The sequence below is a fragment of the Rhinolophus sinicus genome, chromosome 2 (genome assembly GCF_057876585.1).
Source record: "Rhinolophus sinicus isolate RSI-liver-muscle chromosome 2, RSI-T2T, whole genome shotgun sequence".
NCBI classification, from domain to species: Eukaryota; Metazoa; Chordata; class Mammalia; order Chiroptera; family Rhinolophidae; genus Rhinolophus; species Rhinolophus sinicus.
The window spans coordinates 148,440,255-148,467,176 of NC_142502.1; the positions used below are offsets into that span (position 1 = coordinate 148,440,255).

Genomic DNA, 26,922 nt, shown 5'->3' on the forward strand with positions numbered 1-26,922 from the left:
TCTTCTGTCTGTCTGCTATTGCTGCAGTAATAACCCTCCCCAAATATCAGTGGCCTCCAACATAAAGTATTTCTTTCTCATTCACATTACATGAGGGCTGCAGGTGTGCTGAAGCTCTACTCCCAGCTGAAGGTCAGCTGTGGGTCTATTCATGTATTTTCTCGTTCTGAGACCATAGCTGAAGCAGTAGTCCTCATTTTGGACATGTTGTTCTCATGGTGTAACAATGCAAGAAAAATGCAAGAGCTGGCTGACATTTGTAATTACTTTTAAAGCTTCTGCTTAGACGTTGTGTGTATCAGGCCCATGCACATGCCCCTGGCCGAAGCAAATCATAGCCACGCTTGACAGTGGGGTAGTGAAGTTGTTTCTGCCTGCTGGGCGGCAGAACAAGTCACAGGACAATGGAATGAAAGGGTGTTTGTGACTCACTCAAGTTATCCTATCAGCCTTGTTTCATAGATGAGAGAGGAATCATTACATCATATAGCCATTCATTCATAGTCACTGATTACCCTATACTTTTGATTTTAAGTGATACACAACTGATTTAATATATAGGAGTTCTCTTATCTCCTTTTGTCCCCAGTACATATATTCATACTATAGTTGAGGCCATCTGGCAGGGGGAGGAGACTGTGCCTGTAGAACAAGGGACACACCTAGGGCATCTTAATTTTGAGTACAAAAACTTGAAGCTCAGGCAACATTCAGATTAAGCTTTTTAAATTCGTGGTACAAATAGTTTAGTGCTATCATATAGAACAGTTGTTCTTCTAGGCCCAATCCTCTATGGTATTATAAGGATCTTGCAGAGTTGCTAGTATTATATTAGAGATATGACTGCCCTGTGAAGCAGGCTGACTTGTCAGGTTGCTTTGGGATGAGAATTGAGGAAGAGTTTCCCCCCATCTTTTTATTATGAATATTTTCAAATATACAGAAAAGTTAGAATTGTACAGTGACCATCAAGTTTCAACAACTGTTACTTGCTCTCTCTGTAAATATCTAAACACATATGCATTTATATACATACATATGTATACATTGAATCATTTGAAAATAAATTGCAGATATCATGATACTTCACCCTAAATACTTCTGAATGTACTTCTTAAAAATGGAAACATTTTTCTAAATAACAATATTATCATTTCTATACCTAAGAATAATTCCTTAAGTCTCCAAGATGTCATTTATAGCTAGTTAAATTTCAGTACCAGAAGGCAATCAAGGTTTACACATTACATTGGTTTGTAGTGTTTCTTTAGATTCCTTTAATTTAGAAGAGTCCAACAATACCCCTAGCTTATGTTTTTAATAGTATAGATTTTTTTTTAAGAGAACAGGACAGTTATCTTATAGAATATCCCATCATCTGGATTTGAGTCATCATTTTCTCTTGGTGTCATTTGATTTGTGCCTCTGTCCCCAGTATCTCCTATAACTGGAAGTTAGCTCTAAAGACTTGGCAGGGTTCCCATCAAACCTTGATGTCTAGAATGGTGCTATGTGCTTGGCATTGTTTCTCACCAGGAGGCACATGGGTCAGAATATCCCATTACCTGTGATCTAAAGTTTGATCATTTGGGTAAGGTGGTGAGTGCAGTCATTCTCCATGGTGGGTTTATGTTTTTCCCTTTAGGATGATATTTGGAAATGTTGTAACTATGGTATCTTGTTCCTCATTAACTTTTCACATCACAGTTTTAGCAAATAAAAATACAGTTGACCATTTAAATTTGAACTTCAAATAAAAAATGAATACATTTTATATATATATATATATATATAAGTATGTCCCAAATGGCAGGTGGGAGCATATGTATGCTGAAAGTTTTTGTTGTTGTTTATCTAAAATTCAAATTAACAGGGCATCCTTTATCTATCTTATCTGACAAGCCTCGTATCTGAGGGCCCTCGTAACTCAAGCTGGAGTGTAGTGGGGGTGGGGTGTTGTAGAAAGAGAGGGAAGAGGGTAAAGTAACAAATGCTAAAGACAAACTGCATAGATTTGATAGGACTGCCTAAAGACAAGTACTTAAAAGTTTAGGAAAGTGTGGATGGAGATGCTGGAGATACTGGAAAGGCAACTGCAAAGGTGTGGGACTGGTCACAGTGATGTATGAAGATGGTCTGAAAAGACTCTCAGTTCATCCAGCATGTACTCTTCTAATTCCTGCTATATGGATCCCCCTGGTTAGGCACCAGTTTAAGACAGTGGTGTTCTAGGGGTTATTTCTCCATTTCTTCAATGTATTTTAGACAATAAAGGGTCCTGGAAGCTTGAAGTCTGGGGAATGGTATAGATCAGTGTTTCTCTAACATCAGTGCTTATACAGGTCGTCTGAGGATCTTATGAAAATGCAGTAGGTCACGAGCAGAGCCTGAGATTCTGAATTTCTAACAAGCTTCTGTTGGCCCTGACTTCTCAAATGGCCTTCTCGCTGTCTAACGTAGTGGATAAGTGAATAATGGTATTGGAGCCAAAAAGACCCGGGTTCAGGTCTTGGCTTTGCCACTTTTGATCTTTGTGTCCTTGGGAAAGCCTTTCTAAACTGCAGTTTCCTCGTATGTAAAATACTATTAATGCTATCTAGCAGATAGAGTTGATGCAAGGATTAAGTCAGATAGTGGCCGTGAAGTGCTCATCGTGAAGTCTAGTGTATTATAAATTGCACAATAAATATTTACAGTGTTATCAGTATTAACAGTAATCTAATATGCAAAATGAATAGATATCCCCAAGCTCATGCAGTTTACTCTGTCGAAGTGGAGGAGACTCACCCCTGATTAGACGTGATTTGTTATACAATATACAAAGGGCAGCAGACAAAGAGGGCAACTGCGTCTTATTCAGAGTAGTATATTGCTTCCTAGAATAAAAAACACACATATTTTTCCAGAGGGGACAACAGTTTAAGAGCAGTGAGTTCTATGAAGGGAACGACGCTGTGAGATATAGAACGAGTAGCAACCTTCAAATCTGAAAAGTAACAGGTGAGGGGGAGGGAGAGGTCGATAAATAGATAAGCCAAATTGAATGTGCAGCAATGTGATGTTATTTAGTGTGAGGGACAAACAGCCTTATATCATTTCATAGTCACTGCTTGAATCCAGTTTCCCAAGGAGAATTAGAGATAACATAGCGAAGGCTGATACCTGAGGACAGTATAAATTCATTGGAAACAAATGACACTCTACTTTTGATTCTACACACTGAAGACTTTCTTGGGGTTATTTGATGACTCCTTCTGTTTTGTAATGATGGTAATAATGCCAGGCCAAGGGGGATTTAAGACCTATAACCAGGGTTGTGAGTTTGGGAGGGCCCGTGCACATGTAGAGCCAACTGTACTTTTAAGCCCAATTTGAATATTTGTCCCAGGGCTAGAGAGTAGTGGCCAAGAGAACTAGCTTCAGAGTCAGATTGCCTGGGTTAATATCACAGCAATCATGTATTATCCTTGTGACTTTGGACTCATTATAAATACTTAAGCTCTCTGTACCTCGGTTTTCTCATCTGTAAAATGGGGATAATAATCATATCTTCCTCATGCGGCATTGTGAAGTTTAAATTGTTAGAACTACCTAAAGTATATAGTATTGTGTTCAGTAAATAGTAGTTCATTGAATCACCTCATTAGTAATTCATTACTATATACATGACAGTGGACTCTTTTTTGTGTGTCCAGCCATGAATGCACAATATTATCTATCAGGGATAAGTCTCTGCAAACAGCCACGAGGGAGGATCTTGCCCCTTGTTTTAAGCAGCATGGCAGGGTGTGCAGCAGCTTGAACTGGAGAGATCTGGTTAGTTGAAGTTGAGGTGGGGGTGAGCTGTGCTTACAGGAACTAAGCAAGAGGTGTGGAGGTGTCGTGGTACATGAAGCCGGATGAACCACTGAAGGAAATCATCAGGTAGCCTGGTCCAGAAGGTCGAGATTGAGATCAGCTAGATAACTGATAAGGCTAAAGGTGAGGAACTGACCATACTCAGCTTGAAAACGGGGCTGGCAAGCTGAGAAGTGGTGATGAGCACAGACGAAGACCACAGTGCCAGCTGTGGTTTGGCCAGCTGTCTTTCCAGTTGTGCAAACCCAAAACCTAGAGGTCATTTTGACAACCCCTAACCCCATATAGTGAATCCAGATACTTTTGCTCTTAATGCATTCCCTCCTCCCACCCCCACCCATTTCCACCTCTAGCACCACCCTTCACCAACCCATGTCCTCTTTCCCTTGGACTGTAAAAGACTCCCACCTGAGCTCTCTGCTTCTATGCTGTCTTCCTTTTTCTCTCTTCTCCATCTTGTAGCCAGAGGGACTTTTTCTAAAAATTAATATGACCGTGTGGTAACCTGTAAAAGCTATCAGTGGTTGTTAGGACAGAGTTGCATTTCCCAGAGTCCACACTCCCACAGTCTCCTGCAGTCCTGTCTTCCAGGCGCTCCTTCATGCTGTGCTCCAGCAACTGTGGCCTCACCACATTGCACCAGCTCTGGTGACTGCAGTTGCCTCTGCCTGGAGCACTCTTCCCTTCTCTTCTCTGCCCAACACCTTCTCTTCCTCCCAATCAGAAGTCAGGGAACTGTTCCTGATTCCCTGATCAGGTCAACCCTCCCTCCACATTTTAAGCCATCATTGAACATCATGAATGTCTCCTTTCCTTTGCAATTGAAATTCCACATTTATTTGCAATTGATTATTAGTGAGTTCCACGAACACATGTACGGTTTTGCTGAGCATTATATCTCTAGAGCAGGGGTTCCAAACTTTTTTCAACGTTTTTTACCAAGGGCCATATGCGGTAAAATACACAAACAGCAGGGCTACTCACTCGAGGTGAAGTACGTATTGCCTCACCTGGTTTATTTAAGTAAACTAAATATATTTTTGGAATTTGCTGCGGGCCAATTAACAATGGATTGCGGGCTGCAGTTGGCCCACGGGCTGCCGTTTGGACACCCCTGCTCTAGAGCACAGAATGTTTAGTACATACTAGGTACTCAATAAATACTGGCTGACTGAATAAGTGCATGCGTGAATGAATGAATAGGTGCATTAATAAGCAGACAGAGATGTAGGCAGAATCAGGGTGTGGGATTATAAACAGTACAGGTTCATCGGGAGGCATTGACAGCTGAGTCAGCTTATCAGGAGATGGCTCAGATCTTCCCCTAATTGGTTCCATTCCTGGAGCTGACTTTTCAAACAATATGGGGTCTTTACTCTCCAACAAGTTCAGGAATTCAGAGACTGCATTCTGCTTGGTTCATCTCTGCATCCTCAGCTCAGTGTGTGGCATGGAGTGGGCACTTAATGCATTTTTTGGCCTAATGAATGGATCACTGCCTAGAGAGGAATAATTCCCCACACTCTCATTTTATCTACTGTTTAACTGTTGGGCAATTGGGCTGGGATGTCTGGTTTCTACTGGGGTTGGTACAGCTGATGCCTCTTCACGTGCCTCTCCTTGGGAAAGGATTCTGAACACTGTACTTTGATGTGTTAGGCCATTCGCCGTCAGAGCTTTGGCCCCTCCATCCCACCTCTGCCATATTGTGGTATTCCAAACCAAAGCCCTCTCACTCGGGGGTGAATTTGGACCCAGGCTGTTGTCTTTCCCCTAGGACACTCAGCTGGTTTGGGAATCCTCCTCCCTTCCACGGCCTGGGAGTCCCTCTGTTTCCTCAGTCCTTCTGAGGAAATGACTTTTCCGGAAAGAATAGACCCAGGCCCCATTTCTTGGCAGCCAGAACTGGAGGGAGAATGTAAGCTGAGCCTCATCCTTGCTGCCTGCACTTTACAAATATCTCATTCTTTATTTCCCTCCAACAACATGCGATGACCCTTTGGCAAGTCCTTAGTGCTAAATTTCTTTTTTATGGAGGCAGCAGTAAAAACTCTAGGGCCTTTGATAGGCAGTGCTGGGATGTAGAGCGGATGTAAATCACTTGAGCATTGGCTGGATTCGGTTGACAGATTTCTAGGTTCAGTGAAACTTTCCTTTCCCAAATAAATCAAAGTCTGGCCTATGACGGTCCGAGCCGGGAACACTTCTGAAGTGTCTGAATTTGGGCTGAGATTGTCCTGTTTGGGTGACGGGCATGGATTTTTGTAGTGAGCACGGAGGGAAAACTCACCGCATGGTTTTGCACTTTCCCTTTTGCTTGAGGCTTTTGGTACTTTTTCCTCCTGTTCCCTTAAATAAAATGGATGTGAAACACATATAAAGGAAACTGAAGAGGTCTTAGACTAAGCATGTAGAATTGAACCCAAGCTTCAGTGCTGGAGACGTTTTTATTTGAAAAGAAGAGTGTGTGTGTGTGTGTGTGTGTGTGTGTGTGTGTGTGTGTAAAACTAAACTCTATGAATGTGTTAAAGTTTTTCCACAGCCACAAGGAACAGCTATGCATGGGTCCTTATAAGGAATTTGTATGTGGAATGGTGTTGAAAAGACTGGCTTTTGGTAGGAATTGGAATTTTAGGATTGTCCCCAAAGTGTCAGTTACCTCAAATTTCCTTGAGGGTTAGAGGGACCTGTCTTTTACTTTTGGACTTAGTTTATCCTTTCAGATGACATATTTTTTTTCCCTTATAAGCTGAGTGCCTATAATCCTGTTTACTATAGGAGTCCAAAACAGAGACCATAAAGGGACATAAGATGTCCAGAAGGGGTGATTTAGGAACACCCACCCCACCTCTCACCTGCAGGGAAGCCATTAGTAATGGAAATGTACAGCTTCTCCGAAGCCAGATATAAGTCAGGTGGGGGACTGCACTGACACTCACTAATGGCCCAGTTATCACGGAATAGCATAGTGCCATTAACAACTGATTATACACATTATTGGGTAGCTCACAGCTAATGGGACCTGTCACAAGATCTCAGAAGACTGGGCTTATGATCTGTTGATAAATAGGTACGTGGTACACGTGGGTCAGTCATTTCCTTGTTAAGAAGGAAGGAGGAAATGAAGTGACAGCCTCAGCAGTTCTACATAGGCCGTGGCTACGTGCCCAGCTGGGATTTGGTATCAGGACGTGCGGCCTGGGGATGGGCTGAGGTGCAGTGGGACGTGTCTCCATTCTCGTCCTGCAAACATAAAAGGTGATTGTGCATGAGGCAATGCCACGGAGATTTTAAAATGTACATTGGAATGTCAGCATGCCAAAGGAAGGTGTCTTCCCCCGGCAAGTCCCCTTGGGAAGGTGGGAGCAAGCCTTTGTTCTTATGTTTTTTTTGTGTTTTTTTTTTTTTTTTTGTGGGAGGTGGTATATTCTTTTTCAGTGTCCTTAATTGTGTCCAATCTTTGAAGGAGTAATTTGCAAATGTGAAATAAACAGGGATAGGAGTATCACTGCGGTACTGTAGGATTTAAACAATGGATACTTCCCACCCTGATAGTTATCTAAGGGTGATAATAAAGTAGATCTGAACTTTAGGCCACAAGGACAGGCGTGCAACATTATTTTGTATAAATCGCATTGTATCTGATTTAGCTCAGATGAGAAATTCAGTCTCATTCATTTTGGGGCGGAGTGCGGTGATGAAGACATTTCTTGAAGCCCCTCTGGCATTAGTCCCCCCTGGGTACAGAGCAGACCCTAACCTGCATTGGTTCCTTGAAGTCTGGTGAATGCGATGCTTCCTTAGCTACACGTTTTTCCCAAGGCTGGGAGTCCTCTTGTCTGGGGTCAGCCTCATTTGGTGCCCTGTTACCTCCCCAGGGTATTGTAACAGAGCTCTGGAGTCTCACTGCCCTCCAGTCCCTTCTCAGTCTTGGGGAACCCCCCAACTCAGAGCATTTGCTGCTTTTCCTATGTCTCAAGGAGCTCAAACTTTTAGGGATAAAAGAAGGGACTTCTCTGTGGGAAATTTCTTTTAGACTTTATGATCCTTTGCTAAAGTAAGGGAACACAAATAGCCTGGCTCTCTTTGGGAACCAAGGAAGGGGAAATGTAATGAGAAAAAACACACATTAATATCCCAGTACATTATACTACTGTGATAATGATGATGGTGACAATGAAGGTGATAAAGATATTAGCATATTGGTGTAGAATTTCAAACCATACCTGGGTGATCGCTACAGGAGATCAGTAAGATAGGGTGGTGTGCAAAAGGAAATGAAGACTCAGAGAGGTTTTGCGAGTTGGCCAAGGCCACACAGCATGTTAGTAACCACTAGTCCTCATTTGTTGGTTCAACATAGTTTTCTCTGAAGGAGGCCACATGTTGCCATTTTTTGTTTGGAGAATACTAGACTCAGCTTTCTGGGGCAGAGTGACTGGAAGTGACTTAGAGACAGTTGGTGGGGGTTGGGGGGGTGTCTTGGACACCCAGAGATGTTAACAGAAGGGATCCTGAGACTTGCTAAACCCCGCAAAATCTCCCTGCTCTCTGGACAGGAGGGTTACCTATTAGGTCAGACTGAATTTGACCTCCCGCCATAGGGGATGGGTTCTCCTGGAAAGGAAAGAAAATTAATTTTGGCATTATTTTTCTTCTGTGTATCCATCTCCCTAAACTTCTACTACTCCTTTTCTTGTACCAGGACTAGCTGTTTACTGGATTATTCTGACAGTGAAAATGGTGAAGAGTTGGACAGAGGACACAGAAAAAGACGGTGCTAGAAAGAAAGAGAAATGTTTTGTTTTTGGGGGGGATCCAGATTTATTTCAGTTTTAGTAGTTCTTATTCAAATTCATCTGAAGTCATTAATGAAAGCTAGAAGGCTTACACACACACACACACACACACACACACACACACACACACACCTCCTTTGGATTTTTTCACTCTTACTTGAATTATGTTGAGCTGTTTGGTCTATTGGTTCAGTACCCCAAGCCTAGTGCAGTATTGTCATCCTTGCTTTACAACACAGTCATTATATCCCTAAACCACATTGTGATACACAGTGCCTTCTGTTTACGACTCCCGAAACTCCCACTCCATATATCACCTGCCATAAAACCCATCAAACTGCTGCTACTAAAATGGTGCACAGTGGTCTAAGCAGGAGCCAGGCAAATTGTGTGATACCCTACTGTGGTTAATGAGAGTGAAAATGTGGTTAGGATTTTATTCAGGCGATGTTCATTTGCAGGGCCATTGTAGTGACATGGCAAAGAAAGATTCTTTTGTTAACTTGAATGACAATATATTTTCTATTGTATGCAGTGGCTCAGTGTAGACTTTGCCAAGTTATTTGTCAATTGTAAATAAGTCAAACTGTGACCTTGAACGACTAGATTTTTATTGCTTGGGGGTCTTGAAAACTAATTAATAGACTGAGATTGTTAGATTGAGTATCGGAAACCTGTTGCTCGATTTTAAAGTACAGTAGTACAATTTGATTCGAATAAAGACAGAAAAAGTTAAGATAGAATGTCCCTTTTCGGTAGAATAGATACATATTATTGTGTCTCCTCCCTGGGAGATTTTTAAAAAGAAGATGGAGGAGAGGAGAAACGACATTGTGCCTTTTGAATTTTTTTGCATTCTCCCGAAACCTGCATATATGCAGAAAGTTCTTAGTAACCATTACTGAATCCCTGAAAGATATGTGAGGATCTTCATTCAAAAATAACTAGAGCAATTAAACATAGCCTTGTTCTGTCAATAATCTTAATTCAAAGGAATTCTCACCTCTCCTCACGCCCTCTCCCTATCTCCAACTCAAGACCCAAGAGATTTTGATCCTGGAGAAAGGATCTTGTAAAGTGGTTCAATAAATGCAGGTATTTTACTCGAAGAAAATAATGTAAACTTCGCTCTTGTTAATCCATGCTTTACCTTATTGTCTCACAGCTCTTTTTTTTCCCTCTAAACAACTAATTGTGTGGCATGGAAGACATACACTGCTAATGATATTAGGAAACTTTCTTCACAAGCCTTGGTCCATTTGTGAAAACTTTAGAGAAAAAAATGAGCACAGTGTGTGTACAGCACGTCTGATCTCATTAACTCATTTATTCATCACTGAGATATGCATATCCCCACAGACCACTCTGGGCAATGTCATGGAAGCAGAGCTTGTCCCTGCCATGCTCTTGCCTCTCTATTTTGATCTTCTCCACTGCTTTCCACTGGATGAGTGGGGTTCTGGGGCTGTCTGAGCAATAGTGCTGTTATCACTGCCAAAGCTGGCATGGACACCCCACCAACCCCCAAATTCTCTACTATGTGCTTCCTCTATGTTGTTCACTTGACACACACACAAATGCTATGAAGTGGATTCTAGTGTATTTCCCACTTTACAGATGAAACAAATATGAGACTCATGGAGATAAAGCAATTTTCCTAAGGTCAAGCGAGTAGTAGGAAGAGGCAGGACTTATTGTGGCCCCCTTCTTCTAGACCTTTCTTTTTCTTCCTTCTGTTCCCCTTGTCCTGGGGTTTTCATTATCCCCAGTCCTGTTACCCTACCCTTTCTTACACTTTTTTTTTTTTTTTTTTTTTTACTATCTTTGGAATTCTTCATTTCATTAAGGTTTTCACAAGATATAAAGCTCAAACATAATTGTCTATGTCCACCACGAAATAGAATCAAATAAGTGGTTAGCACACAAATATAATGCTCCTTTTCATTTTAAAAACTATAACTAACAACAATGTTCAAGGTTTTACAGTTTTCTTCTGTGTGTGTTTCTTTTTAAGGTTTTATGTTGCTGACAGTTCATTGAGGAGTACTTGTACCTATCGTCACGATACACGACCCACAGTCAAAGGAGGCCACTAGGGTGACACATTCTGATCTCTGTGGCCTCAGCCTGATAAAAACTACACCATCAAACACCCTCTACTCAGTTCTCACAGTTTCATTAATTTTCTTTCTATGCTAATGTACCATGTTTCCCCGAAAATAAGACCTAGCTGGACAATCAGCTCTAATGTGTCTTTTGGAGCAAAAATTAATATAAGACCTGGTCATATTTTACTATAATATAAGACTGGGTCTTTAACATGATATGATATGATATGATATGATATGATATGATATGATATGATATGATATGATACCGGGTCTTGTATTAATTTTTGCTCCAAAAGACGCATTAGAGCTGATTATCTGGCTGGGTCTTATTTTTGGGGAAACATGGTAATAATAGAAAGTGGTAAGTTCCCAGAAGCATTCAAGCTCTCAGAAGATCAATCATGAAGGGTAAGAAGGGAAAATCAGGCTTTTTCCTGGATAGAATATGTTCCTTTTATCCAGAAAACCCCTAAAAAACCCATATAGTTTAAGCACTGTTTTTGCTGAAACATTTTTTAGATTAAATAGTTTGAAAAGAGTGATCTCTTGGTTGGGTATTTTAGAAGAGGTTAAAGTGGAGAGGTTCCTGTTGGGAAAATACCACTGAAAGTACACCCCCCAACAGGAGTCATTTCACTTGAGATTTGGGAGTAGCTCCAGGGCCCCTGCCTTGGGAATCGAGTCTGAGGGAAAATTCTCCAGCAGATACTTAACTTGCTCCTGGCCGAGTTTGATCTTGTCGTCTGGCTTTTGCTGCTCAGTGAGGTGTGTTGACTTCATTTTCACAAAATGCTGGTAATCCTGGAGTTGATTCTCTGAAAGGTAATTGGCCAGGATGTCTACCAATCATGGGTTCCCTTTGGTCCAGATTCTCCTTGAGCTCCCAGGCATCTTCATGCTGCCCCATCAGGACCTTCTTCTTCTCGTTAAGAGAGCTCCTTTCTTCATTACTAGCATCTTCACCAAAGCCATTAAGGACGTTCTCCAGTTGGGCCAGGGGCCCTGAGAGGGCGAACAACAGGTTTACCACCTTGTCCAAGTTCCCAGTGAACATCTTGTACTTGTCAAACTCATTGGGCTTGCATCCCCACTATTTCTTTCAGGTCTTATTCTCTGCTGAGGAAAGTGAGTGGCCAAGGGATTAGCTACATACCCTTCCTCACTCCCATAAGAGTACATGCCTTCATCTCAGTGTAGGGCTCTTGTTTCCTGGAGGTCCTTAAAATGATACTCTTCCTGGGAATGTCACACGCTATTATGGACTCAGCAGAGAAGTTGTTGGGAAGGAGGCACTAAGCCTGCCTCATAAGTATTGTGGGCTGGCCTTGTCTGCAGTGAACAGATTTCTTTAGAGATGTGTATCTCTGTGTTTCTATCTTGGCAGGCCTAACCATGGAAAGAAGTAGAGTTAATATTATCAGGAAGGACTAAATAGGAGCTGAAAGATGCATCCCACCCACAAAACTTTTGTGGGTGATACTAATAAATTCTGTGTACTTTCAGGAGGCTTGGGGACAAATCGTTCAGGTAGAAACAAAGGGTTTATGTGATTCTCCGTGGAATGACCACAGGCTCTAGGGCAGAGTTTTCAGATTGGGCCCCTCTGTGATCTGTTTGACTTCTTTAGCAGCAATCTGATTTCAATTGAATCATATTGTTTTTTAAAAAATTCCAACCGCAACAGCACCACAAAAAGGAAATTAAACTATAAAAAGTGCATTAAGGTAAGGGTAGGAATCTAAATTACTGGCCCAGAAACAAGTAAAAATCAAAGATAAGAATAGAACCCGTAAGTTGCTGTAGTTAGACATTACAGATGCCACTGGTATTTATAATTGCTTGATATAGAACAGTCTACCTTGCAATGGATGCTGACATCATCAGCACAGCACTTAGGACTTGGGGATCTTCAAGTACTTTATAAGCATCCCTTTACTTATTCAGTTCTTGTGGGAAGTCAGATAAACAAAAAGTACCATTATCCAAGCCACATGGATAGAGCACTCCAGTTGGAAATGAATTCTCAACATGGGAGCTTAGTGATGATTTGGGTGCTAGCAAGATATTGTTGGCCCTCAAAAGGCTGAGATACATTCTCTCCCTGACTCAGCTCTCCTATACTTTGTAATTCATAATTCTGGCATTAGAGATCTGCATTAAGATAGGCAGTTGGGTAAAGAGGTCTATTTATATTCTAGCCTTGGTGGTGCCACTAACTAGCTATGTGACCTTGGGCAAGCCACTTAGCCTCTCTTCCATGCGTACTGTCCCAGGTTATTTTGAAGATCAAGTAATAATAAAATAATAATAATAATAATAATAATAATAATAGTAAATGTCATACCTAGGAAAGTTTAGAGCAGAAAACAATTTTATTATCATTATATAGGTGAAAAGAAGAAAACGATATAATTTAAAAAATTAAATTGAGGATCTGTCATAGTGTTTTGCAGGCATGTAAATGTAAGATCAAATTTAATTCAGGTGTGGTTGTGCCCCTCCTAATTATTTCTTACACCTGGATGTGGCCCATGGGAAAATTCTCTCAGAGGCCACGCACTTAGGGTCTTGTATATTTTCGGGTTTCCTTATTAAGTAGAAACCAGAAGCCTTTTTATGTCTCCATAGGGACACCTCCAGCGCTTGTATCAGCACAAAAGAAATCATAACGTGAGGTGTTGGGGTTAGAACAGAAAGTCTGAAGGGCTCAACCCCAGAGAAATGGGAGAGCAGTCCACCCGGCCAGCCTTGTGCACTGCACAGCGTGTTGGTCTTCTCCTGGACACGAATGGTCATTGTATTTAAAAGGAGCTTGGCCTTTCAGAGAGGAAAGAGTTTAGATGGGAGTGTGTATGTGTGTGTGTGTGTGTGTGTGTGTGTGTGTGTGCGCGCGTGTGTGTGTGTGTGTGTATGCTGTGTTTATATACAGGCCCTTGATCAAAAAGTTTTGGGCCTGTTCATTAGCAATGGGAAAGAAGTAGCAGAGAGGGAGGAGAATGAAAAAACAAACAAACTAGCTAACAGATATTAATTGAACACCTGGTGACATAGATTATTGTGCAATATGTTATTTGTGATATTCTCTTTTAAAAGACATGGCCATATTTTTTATTCTCAATTGCTAATTGTTTTTAGGCTCACCAAATCATTCTTTCTGATGGTAAATCCAGCACAATTTGCCTTGTTTCCATCTGGGTGCTCAGGGGTTCAAAATAAATCAGAGTCATGGTCACTGACCTAGAAAAACTAATGGACTGGTCAAAGAGAATATATATTGATAAAAAAGAGAGACAGAGCACAGAGTAAGAGGATTTGCAATTAAGTGCTGCAGCAAGTGGCAAAGACAACCCATGTTTTGAGGGTTCAGCGAACGGGGAATCCTGCACTGGAGAAGCTGGTATTGGAATTGTGGGTTGGCGTAGGGAGGCTTCCTGGAAGTCCTGGGATCAGAAGTGGCAGAGCGGTGTGGGTAGAATTTGGAGAGACTCACCTCTATAAACACCTTGGTTCTGTGAGCCTTGGACCAGCAGGGGGAGCACAAGGTAATAAACAGCTCTGGCTTGAGAACTTTGTTCTTTGGAGCTCAAGGAAAACAAGGCTATGCGCTACAGGGATCACTCACTTCTGTCTCTCTGCCCTGCAGTGTGTTTTCTTTTCTTTTTTTTTAAAAAACATATATATATTATTTTTCAATTATAGTGGATATTCAATATTACATTAGTTTCAGGTATACAGCATAGTGATTAGACATTTATATAACTTAGGAAGTGATCCCCTGATAAGTCTAGGAGTACTAGACATACTTGTAGGTTTTTAAAAGTCTACCACGTCTTGCTCCCCTGCTCACTTCAAAACTTCAAAACAGGATAAATGATAAATGCAGAAACAAACCTTATACCAAACTAACCGAAAGAGCCCACGGACAGAGTGAATCTAGACAAGGGAAAAACAATAATATTCAGTTCTTAAATGTTCTTTAAACCACTTTAATTCTTCAGGCTCCCAATTCTTTGAATAATCAGGTAATATGAGGAACTCACGGAATAGTATGTATCGCAGAGACCTGTCACTTTAGTATTTTCTTTGCCTTGGTTGGGGGAATGGGCTTTTTAAGAAAATTCAGCAAACCAATGACTGTTGGAAAGGTGATTTGAGGGGAACTCTTGGAGTCTTCATAATGCTTCAGTGGTGAAATATGCATTAAGAAAGACTGAAGCCTCATGTCTGTTCTCAGCAGAGTCACTTTAAGTTTCTAGATACTTGGTCCAATATGTGTTAGAATGAGGCTCCAGCTTCACTGAGCCTGGCTCTCTAAGGCCTATTTCATGGGTCTTCCATCAGTTCATCAAAGAAAACACAACTTTGCCGTCCTTGGGGTCTTTGCGTATGTTATTTCCATGGGAAGCCCCACTCTCCATCCCCTCCTCAACCTTCCTTTTGCCTCATTAATTCCAACTCAGCATTCAGATCTCAACTCAGTCATCACTTCTCAGGAAAGTTATCCATAACCTACAGGCTAGGTCTGTCTGTACTTTTTATTCACAGCACTTAAAAAAGTTTGCGATTGCGTATGTGTATGTTTGTCACTGTTCCATTCACCTTCTTCACCTTACTAGATTGAAAGTTCCACGGTGCAGGGACTGTCCCTTTTATACACCATTGGATCCACAGTATGCAGTATATGCCTGGGATCTAATAAGGCTCAATAACTACTCATGTATTGGTACACTCTGCGAAGGGATATGGGGGTAGGAGGAAGAATTGAAATGTAGGGGAGGACAACAAGCTCAGGAGGGCCTTGACAAGTACTAGTTTTTAAGAAGAAGGATGGGATGAGGAGGAGAATGGGAAGGCTGTTGGGAGAGAGGCTGAACAGGGGAGTGTGCATTGTGCTGCTGGGGTGCGCATGGGGTCATATGACAGAACATGTGAGGGTAACTACACTTTGCCTTGGGTAGGTGGAGGCATCAGTCACAGTTCAATGGACTATGATCTAAAGAATGTTCCTGATTATAGTGGTTATTCTCCATTTGCCTCCCACCCCTGAATCCATTCTATATTCTTTGCATGTTGCTCTGTGTCCCAGGAGGCTGACTCTGGCTCTTGGTTGGATTTGGCATGGCGTGGACTGGTGCGAGGGAGGGACAGAGGGAGGAGAGAGGACGTGGGTCTGCCCACTCCCTCGCTTCCTTGAGGGTGCATCTCTGGTGGCAGCTGCACCGCTGAGTGACTGTAGCTCCTACTTCATGGTCCTTCACCCTTAGCCCAGCTCTTACTGGTCTTAGGAAACCGTTTCCCACCCTTGTTCCATCAGCCTCACGTGAACCCAAGTCTCTACGTGCCTCACTGCTCAGTCTTTGGTCCTTGCTTGTTTCCTCTGCTTACTGTTCTGCCAGTAGCCCTTTCTTTCAAGTCTCCTCATTTGAACCATGTGGAGACAACTCCGTTTCCTATTGGGGCCCTGACTTCTGCACTTACTTTCTGCTAAGTGATGGCCCTTACTCACTTGTTGCATTGGATACAGTGCTAGGGACAGACTGCCTGCCGACAGGCAATTTGATTACAACTGGCCAATTGTGTAGATACACATTAGAAATAACCTCTTTCTCTTTGGGCAGCACATTAGCTGTTAGAGTCTTAGCTCTGTCAAAGGAGGGAAAGGCATCTCTTTCCATTTCTTCTACTCTGGATGCAAGGCTATACTGTTAACAACCTGCTCCCAACCTAAAATCTCTGACTGAAGAAATGTGACTTAGAAAACCCCAAGCTGATAAGGGCAGGGAGAAGAGAACCATTAGCAAGTAAGAGTGCTTATTAGACATCCAGTCTGCAAAATTCAGGTCACCAAAAATGTTTGAACTGGATTATTACATGAGCTGCCTCAGTTCTCTTCATTTATTTTGCTGGTGCAGACCCTGGGTCTGCCTCCTTCTCCCCGTGACTGCCCGCTCCCCCATCCCCCGCCCCCCCCACCAAAAAAAATACAGGAAAGTAGAACAGGAGTATTACAGGTGTAAGAGATTCTCTCCTGGTTCCAGTTCTATTTTGAAATTATTAGCTAGTTAGATTTTCCTCCTTAGACATATTGAATATATACCCCCCAATCTATAAAATGTCCAATTAGAAACCAAATGAAAGTGTTCAGGAACCAACTCAGTTAAATTGATAAGGCCTTAAAAAAATAGAAGAGAGTAATTTAAATATGTTTTTAAACTTACGACATAACGTTTCTTCTGATGCTCCCCTTACCCAACTCCCTACGAGATACCCAGCACAAGAAAATACTAAGAGTGAATTTTCTAAATTAGGAATTGAGAAATGACCCACTTACAGAAAATCAAATTCCGTCTCTCTCACGTTCTACAAGTACCCAAAAAAATATACAGAGGGCTCATTTTAGACTCTGCCATGGCAAGGGCTGATGCTTGATCTGTAGAATCCTGTTCACCAAGGAACCCTTTGCTCGTAAAATGGAATGTTGGAATAGAAGATCCTGGGGCCTGGATCCCGTCATCACTTGGGCTTTATGGGACTGGGCTTAATGTCACCCAGAACTCAAGGACCTGGGAAATGGAAATATCATGTTGGGGATTTAAGGTGGAATGGAGACCTGCTTGTTTATTCTAATTTTAGTTTCCTACAGATTATTTTACAGAATAATCTTGTATGACACAACTTGTGCTTTTCTGTAAATAGACTCATTCTGTTTGTTTTGAGGCTCTGCTGTGGTTTCTCTTGCATTCCTGAGAAGGAAATCCCACTTAGAGACCATTGTCCATAATCCCAAGGCTTCAAAGGGAGCTGAAGTGGCCCCTGACTGCACTCCCTACATGCAGTCCCTCCTGTCTGCTGAGTCTATAATGGGGATGAACAAAGATAAACACAGAAATATCTGGACTGTACCTGAATTAAACCTCTGGACATTTTCCTTAGCCAATTTCCCCCTCCTTTCTTTCTCAGGAGGTATGTGGCTAAAAGCAAGTCAAGCTTTTTACAGCTGGTCTTGGAGTCTTCGCCATATAAAAGGGGCTGTTTCCAGGGCTGATTTATAAACATGGAGACTGGTTCATAGCACAAATTCACTTAAGTAGTATCTCCAAGCCTTTCTGTGTTGGTGCTCCAGGGTGGCTGGACGCACTTCGAAGAGAGTCAAAAGTTGCTTGAAATAGTTATTTTAAATTTGGTTTCATTTTAACATACAAACCAACTAATTGTAGTGGACTGGGAATCGGAAGAACAGCTCCATTTCTGCCACGAGCTCGTGCAACTTGGGGCAGTTCCCTTAACTTTTCTGAGCATCACGTACCACTGTATAAGGTGAAATGGTTCAATATAGGACCTCTGTGTTTCACAACTGCAGGGGGCGCTATTCACATTGCAGTCTGTATGGTTCTTCAAGCAGGCTCTGCTTCCATTGCCCACAGGAAGAGCGGTGTCTTTTGGAATGTTGCATTGCTGAGACCCAGGCTTGATTTCTAAATCAGTAGATACTTATTGAGTACCCATTGTGTACCCAACAGTAGAGAGGCATGTGGAAAGCAAAAGACACAGTGTAAGTATTCGTGGGGTAGGGGGGATACCTAATGGAGGGTGAAAATGATTTCATGTATGTTTGAAAACTCATTCTGTTTGTTTTGAGGCTCTGCTGTGTACATGTGTTCATGTACTTCTTTCACAGACACGTGCTAAGAATCTACTAAGTGCCAGAAATTGTGCTAGGATAATCCATATTTTTTCTTCTAAACTCAGCTCAAACCTGACTTCCTTCATGAAGACACAGTCCCACCCTCAAGGAGCTCACAAGTTTGTGGAGAACAAACAGGAACTTGTGGTAAGTACCATGGTAGCTACGTGAGCTTGAGATATGGCAAAATTTAGCCATAGGATTTTTGGTTTATCTGATCTTTTGTATTATTCATATTTCTTTTCTCTGTTGATGAGTAATTAAGATGCATTAGGTTGGTGCAAAAGTAAGTGTGGTTTTTGCAATTTTTAATCTTTTAAATTGCAGTTACTTTTGCACCAACCTAGTACTTCAGCTAATATTTATTGAGTGGGTAAAGCACTGTTAAGAAAGCAAAGGTGGGTGATATGTGCTGTTCAGAATTTGTACAGCAAAGTCAGATTTGTAAAGAATACAAATGGACTTTGTTAAGGACTCCTGATGTGCTAGAGACAGAGAAATAGAAAGAGAACATGCACACTTGGCTTGGAGAATCAGAAAGGTCTCCTTGCAGGAGATGCCATCAAGATGACTCATCCCTGTTCTTCCAGGATGGGCCTGGTCTCTGTTTTACACTTCCATTGCTCCTGGCACTTTGTCTTGATGGAATGTCTCCTGGTTGTAATCACACATTATTTTATGATTTGAATAATGTATATGCCACTTGATTGTAAGCTCTGTGAGGGTAGAGACTGTGTCCTTTTTGCTCACTGTGGTATTCCTAGTTTAGAAGGCAGTCATAAATATTCAACAAATCAATGAATGAGTGGGCACTAAAGAGTAGGTGGAATATTGGGTAGAGCAGGAGGCTTCCAGGCCAAGGGAACAATTTGAACAAGTGCCATGCATAAGTAGCCTCTTATTAACCCTTAGGGACTTTGGGAACATTAGAAATGGAAACTGTATCAGATCCTTTTACCACATGACTAGAGGGGTTATTGAAAGAGATTGTGGCAGGTACACAGAGTGTCTCTAACCTCTCCTTAATAAACTCAAGAACAATTTTATCACCCCTGATTTTATTTAAGCTCTTCTTGAACCTAGTAGGTGCTCATTAAATATTTGAAAACAGAATTAGAGCATGGGTGGGTATACTGATGTTTTCTGTCCAACGACCTTCCGGCATAACAAGCTATCATTGCGTATCCCCTGGCCCCTCCTGCTTCTTGCTTAAGCCATGTCTTTATGCTGTGAGAAAAATGGTGCAATATGGGGGAAAAAAAGCAGGGCATCTGGTTCACCAGATATGCATATGGCCACAACATATGGCAAACCCGGGGCATTTGACCATCGTGCTCATTAGGATGTGCCTGCAAACCGGATGCTGTGCGTTCACTGTGTCTGTGTCGCTTTCCTCTCAGCGTGTCGACCTGGTGTTAATCATCAGGGCACGCTTGCCTTTCCTCAGCAGATCACTACCTCCACTTCTTTTACCTTGGATTTCTTCTGAAATTTCCCTCGTCTTTCGTGTTTGCTTGCAATTGGCCGGTGGTCTTCAAACTTGAAGGCTGGTCTTATTCCACTGATCCCATTAAAAACATCAACTCACCACACAGCCAGCAAAAAGCGACAAGAGCAGTGCAAGGGTGTGTTAGGGGGTGCAGAGAGAATGCAAGTTTTGTTTGCATTAAGGCATGAAGGAAAACAGTCTATTTTTCTCAGATCTGGGATAATTAACTTTGCACGGAAAAAAGAAAACCCCACCCACCCTCGATGCCCTTATTTTCACTCAGGGACTTCACAACACCACGAAGAGGAGAGCAATGAAGAGTGCAACCCCACCCACAACCCTGACAAGCAAAACAAAACAAAACAAAACAAAATAAAACAAAACAAAACAACAAGCAATTCAAATGACGAAGACTAGATCGATCTTCAAAAACCAGTGAGCTGTCAATTCATTTTGTGTATTTGATAGTTGCCCCTGAAAAATGTCCTGGTTCCAGCTTTTCTAGGTCCATCTTAGGTTTCTCTTCCACCTCCCACTTCTCTAAGGAAATTCCATTTTCCAGTTCGCATTGGCAATTGTAACACCATCATTTAGTACATTTGCATATTCCATTTTTGTCCAGGTTGCTCCTCTCCTGTTGCATTTCTAAAAATGAGAAATGAGATCAAAACTCACATTAACCCCCATGTCATCCCCCTTGCTTTTCATTCATTGCCATTCTTTATCATCCTTCTGCAAATTTTCAGTCCATCTGACAATACTCCCATCAAAATCAATTAGAACCAGTTTCACAAAATAGACTTACTGATGCCCTCTGTCAATCTGTTCTTGAATTCCAGCTGTATACCATCGATACACATTCACTTATTGCTAGATATACGTTATTCCTTTCATCTGTTATGAACTATCAAAAAACAGTAACAAATTTCTCCAGAAGGATTTATTTTTTACAGAGTTCTCTTCTTCTCTTTCTAAGTATTGCTGATGATTTGATTGAACTCAAAATAGTTACAGATTTTTCTCATTTAATACCCACTCCATTATTTCAAGGCAGGAAAAGTGCAGATTTTTTTTTTTCTTTTAAATAGTTTTATAGACAAAGTGAAAGATTTTTCATTCTTGCTTCAAATTCATTGTGAAAACAGAAGGCAGTTTTCCCAGATGGAAATCTGTCATATCATTATGGAAATGTCAGATTTCCACCCGGGGCATATTGACAAAAAGCCATGGTTTTTGCCCAGGGGGTGGAATTTTTCACAAAATTTCTCAAGAAGAGCTGCACTCCCTAGCAGAAGACAGAGGCAATTTCTTTCCCCATTTCAGATTGAGGAGACTGAGCTCTAAGAGATTGGTTTCAGGCAAATATCCAAAGAGGAGAAAAGAAGGTTTTAGCTTCTCCATTATTGGCTATAGGGGCTCGGCTCTTTCATTTGTGAGTCAGTCCAGGCTGTATTTACTTTACTGTTACAGCTACCCTGAGCTGTAACTCTATTGACGATACCACACGAAATGGGTGTGTCATATTGCCGAACAGAGGAAACATTTTATTCTTTGACCTGTCTGACTCTGTCATGTAAATATCTCCCCTTTAGATTACAGATATGCTCTTCTTAAAGTCTCTCTTAATTTTAGTAATTGTGTTTTTTTTCCTCTGGGAATGGAGCATTTTAAACCTCCGTTAGTGGAGTATTCATGCATGCATTAGAAATATTAGCAAATCATGTCCATGTTAATGAATGATAGGACATTTAGAGGAAAATAAAACAATCCCCAAACATTTTCATACATTTATAGTCATCAGAATCTCACGCTTTAAATAGATGAAAGAGATTTGTGAGTGGCATAAGTCATGGCAGAAATAGCCTTGGGACATGAGTTACTCTATTCTATTACGTAAAAGTCTTGCTGTCTTGTATAATAGCCCTGCAGATTAGCAAGTACAATGCAAGGGATCTAAATATATTTCTAAAATAAAGATTTGCTGTTCTCACCAACAAGAAACCACCTCCAAAGATTACACTAGTGTAGGTACTCTGCTCCATTAATATAAATGACCCCAATGTATATTTTTTCCCAGCAGAAATACCTGCATTTTTTTTAGAAAAAAATGCAGCAATAACTTCAAACTTCAAAGGTCTAAACTTCAAAAGGTTTCTTGCATTCTGCTTGATGGGACAGCATCTTATGCACACATGCTTTTTTCCCTGCTAAATGCCTTAATAATGAGCTTGGGTTCAGATTTTGTGAATCGGAGCCAAGTAACTCTATTTTATTATATTTGCTGGGAAATGAACTAGCTCAGGGTAATTAGGAAAGCAATTTTATTAGCTTCTATTTCATAAAGATTGTTTTTTAATCAGAGTCAGAACTTACTAGAAATGATTCTGTGCTCATTGCTTGGGTCTCAGGAAATGAAGTGGGGCACCGTAGGTCCTAACCCACAGTAAAACCGATGTGATGAAGACAGAAGCTTTGCCCTTAATCTCTAACAATGCTGTAAAAATAAACCCAATCTGTGGCGTTGTAAATAAAAGGGTCACAGCTAACGGTTACCTGCGTATAGTTTATTATAGACTAGAGCCTTGATAACTGAAGGAGTTAAACCTTTCTTTTAAATTGACCAAGGAGTCCTGGATTCAAGTTGTGAACAATCCTGGCTTGGGGTCGGGGGAGGGTTGGAAGAAAAGCAAAACACAGGAATAGGTGAATATGTCTTCAAGAGACAAATGGGAGAAGGAATTGGGACTGATGGTGTATTTAGATAATGTAGTGCAGCTGTGAAAAAGACAAATGCTCTACTGAGGCACACAGCATAGAAGGGGGGTGCTGCTTATAGGAAAATGGAGTTCCTGTAATCTTGCCTCTCCTGGCAGCCACTTATGGAGCACGGCGTACTGTTTGGGGCAGCTCATTATGAAGAGAACATCAATACTGTAAATTAGAGAGAACTCAGAGAAGGGTGACAAAAAAGATAAAAGGATTAGAAGAGATGACCTATAAAGAAAGGTTAAAGGAACATAACATTTAAAGCTTTCAGAAAAAGGAGCTGGAGAGATGGAAGCCTATGCTAACTGTCTACAAATATTTGAGCAATAATAATTTTAAGGAAAGAAGGGGATTGCTTGCAGTGGTAGAGAATGGTCTAATAAGAAGTAACGGCTTGAAACTAAGGAAAGGGGAAAATGTCGGTTAGGAGACATTAGGAAAAATTTCTTCCCAGTAAGGGCTATTAGGCACTGAAGTGAACTGCCTGGGGAGGTGGCTGAGGCCTCATCCCTGCAAGTGTTGCCAGGATTTAAGGGGCGCTAAAACACTCAGGGAGCTCCTCCACAAGGACACAAAGCCCACCCTTTTCTGGAGACATTCCTGTGTTAGAGAACTGGGCCAGAAAAAGAAAAAAACAGGCGGTCTTTCCCAATCGCCTCAATTGTAACTTAAAGCTTGTAAAGTGAATGTGTGGAGGGGTAAATACCTAACAAGAGGAAAGCCCATCTCATGTGGATGGGAACTAACTTTCCAGAAATCTGTTATTTTCTACCGTTGGTCATTTGTGTTGGTGTTCCTCATTTCCCTTTGCAGTCATCAAGGCATTTACATAAATCATTGTACAACACCTCCGGAAGTCAGCGCTAAAGTGGGAAGGGAGGGATGCCTCTGACAAGGAACCACATTTAAAAATGAATGGTGTGAGGTTGTGTGCATCAGTTTCTGTTGGGCAAGCAAAGGGGAATGGAGAAAATTGCCATGTTTTATCATGTCGGATGAGCTGGAACAGGTGACACCGTGATCAGGTGTGCATGCATAATCACTCCCCCAAATAATCGCCATGTGGAATAATTTCCCCCCAAATCTTGCAGCTTCGACTTATTCTCTGCGAGTGACTCATAAATCTTGGCCTTGAATGTGAATCAAGATTCCAAGCTGCAGGCTCAGGGGTTTGTTGGATTTATTCAACTTTAGTCTTTATTTATAGACATAAAAGAGTATTATTGGTTGTAACATCCAAACAAAAGAAAACAGATTGTAAGCCTCCATTAATGTTCTCCCAAAAGGGAAATCGCACATTTCTCTCGGGTCTTTCATTCTCTCCCATGCAATGTGAAGATGATGTCATAAACTCGTAATTACTTTGTGATGTGCTTGTGCACTTTATATCTGTTGGTTCAGAGACGCAAATTCCCTCTCTGATCAGAATGCAGCAAACAATACAAGCAGGTGGAAGATAAGTCTTTGGTGCCTTGCAATTTGGAAGCCTCTGAAGTTTTTAATTCATGCTGTTTAAAGTCTGTCTATTGTCTAGGAGGGGAAAATGCATTTTCAAAAATCTTGAGTCTTCTGTTGTATACATGAATGAGGTGTTAATTTACTGGAACAATTACTCTTACTACCAGGAAATACAATTATTTCAGCTAATGAATGTAGAGGCTATATGAAAAAAAAAATATTGTATTTACCTGGTGGAAATTTTTCATCCACAAATCCTATCCAGGAAAGAAAACATACTTTAAAAGAAGGAGTATATTTGTGTGCATATTATTAGATGTCTACCTTTAAGTACCTGAGACATTGGGATACATAGAAAACATAAACCTTAGGTCTCTGAGAGAAAAAATTGATCACAAGATGGTGACTTTCTATTTTCTTGACCACATCTCTCTTTTAATCCCAGCTCATTTCTTCAATTCTGCTAGAAAGAGGCTATAAAGTATCTATTTCCAAGTCCTCTTTAAGCCTTTCTCAGATTTCTTATTGCTCATTGCTAACCATTTTAATTTCTGACCTCTTCTGCTCCACTAGTTATAGACCCATTCACTGACCCTGTAGGATTTCCAACTCGGTGATTTATGTCCTTGCCATATTCATGTGAAGCACTAGCATCAACCTGAGAGAGAGAGAGTGGGGGGAGGGAGGGAGATAGAGGGCGAGCGAGAGAGAGAGATGCTTCCCTACCATTCTCCTTCTTGGTGTCAGAACAACTTTTCTTTACACTTCTCTTTTCTTATGATCTTAATCATGATCTTGATGCTGGAAATTTTAGCTGTCTTGAGCAATAACCCCCCAGAAAAAAGAAAAGAAAAAAGAAACCCTCTTTTGAGTTTTGATTGCTGCAGCTGTTATAGACTGAGAGGCAGGAGTGGTAGGGTTTGGGGCAGGATAGAATGAGAAGTGACCCTACAGTTTCTCATCTGATTAATAAAACTAGTGACTTCTGGGAGAGTCGGAGGAAAGATAGGGTCTGGGGAAACCTGCTTCCGCCTTCGCCTTGGTACCGTCTCTCTCCTATGGGAAGCAAAGCCCTTTTTCCTTCATCATCAAAATACAGAAGGTTATGGAGCTGTCTGTTGGAAGGAGCTGAGCCACTCTGATCATTTGTTTGGTATATGCCTGCTCCGTCTTCTTCTAAGTTGACAACTAGACCAGCACATGTAGGTGCCACTTGCCATCCTTATTAGAGTCATTTGCAGTCAAGATTGATTTAAAGGTAATTTGGCTTTAGATCTTTGTTCTGCCAGTTTTGTATATATTCCTTCCTGTATCTTTTTCTCACTCATATGCTTAATTTCCAGTCTTTTCCCCTACTCTCTGAATTCTTTACAAATCCTGGGTCTGCAGCAAAACAGCCACATCTCGTGTGAGTCCTGCTCTAGGATCAACTTGATCTCTCTGACCCAGGCTTGTGTTGTGTGGTAACACGGTTCAAAATTAAACACGGATGCTGACTAGCGAGCTTCTTTGTTAGGATGTGGACGTGCCCCACACGTCGGTCTGGTTTAGTTATTAGGATCTGAAATCTTAATCATACACTCTAAGAAAAGGCTTTGATAAAGAATTTTACTCCTGTATGTTCGTTTAAGATTTAGACTTGACGTATTAACGCCAAATTTAAAATTGTGTCCTCTTCATTGCAATCCTCTGTAGTTACAAGGTTCTAATAAATATTATGTCCTCCCATCATGCAATTAAAATTTTCCACCTCATTTCACAATGCAAAACATTCACATGTTGTCAATCATTTTGAAACATGATTTTTTGACATCATGTAATTTCACTTCATTTTTCCAGACAGACATCACACCAGGAAATTATTTAAGAAAGAATTCTATTATATCTTTATTTTTCCACCAAATTTCACCTTCAAACGCAGTCATTTGTGTACATTTCAGTAATTTCAATAATAAACTTGCAAGGAGAGGGGATGGCAACTCCTCAGACAGACGTTCGTTCACATATGGGTTTTGCCATTCTTACGAGGCTGCGGCTCAGTTGTGGGCACTCGGTTAGAAAACACCGTTTTAGCCACGGGAAGTTTACAAGTCTTGCTGCATGAAGTGAAAAGGTTGCTGCTTGAAACAGCTACCACCTGGGCAGCTGGGAGAAAAACATGCGTGTGCTTTTGAACTTTCCTCTGTTTAATAACTAGCAGACACTAATGATTTGCCAAACATCCTGATTTAAAATGGTGGTAGTCAAAAGCAAGGCTGCCTGCTGGTTGTCAGGTAGCCCACCTGTTCTCCAAACCAAAGTTCCCCTGACCTGTGCCCAATGCAAAGCTGTTATCCTTTAAACCACTGCTAGATGTGCATGTACACCTTGGTGGGTTCTCTTGCTAGCATTCTGGTCTGCTGTCACAGAGAAGCCTCTTACTGGGAGCTCCATGTTGCTTTTTTTATGAAGGTAGATCCTTGGGGAATGACTCATATGCAGTCTTTGGGGACGTAGGGTGGGGGAGAAGGGATGCTGCTTATTTTGTCAGAGCAGCAAGAGAGCTAATGGGAAAATGTTGACTAAGCCACTGCTCAATTCAGAATAGGATAAGTATCACTTCCTAGTTTTTTTTTTTTTTTTTAATAGCGAGGTGGGTTTTTCAAGAAGGGCCAACCATGTTATTCATGAGTTGGTGTAGTTCTTCTGAGAGGAAAAGTGGAAAACAGCTAGTGGCTGAGGATGAGGATGATGTGAAATACGTAAAGCAATGTTGAA

At 41.3% G+C, this 26,922-nt stretch overlaps 1 pseudogene; it reads right to left on the bottom strand.

The window, feature by feature from the left end:
- Positions 1–11,337: 11,337 nt before the first annotated feature.
- LOC109437575 (protein Shroom3 pseudogene) lies at positions 11,338–26,598 on the bottom strand (annotated as a pseudogene).
- Positions 26,599–26,922: the final 324 nt, after the last annotated feature.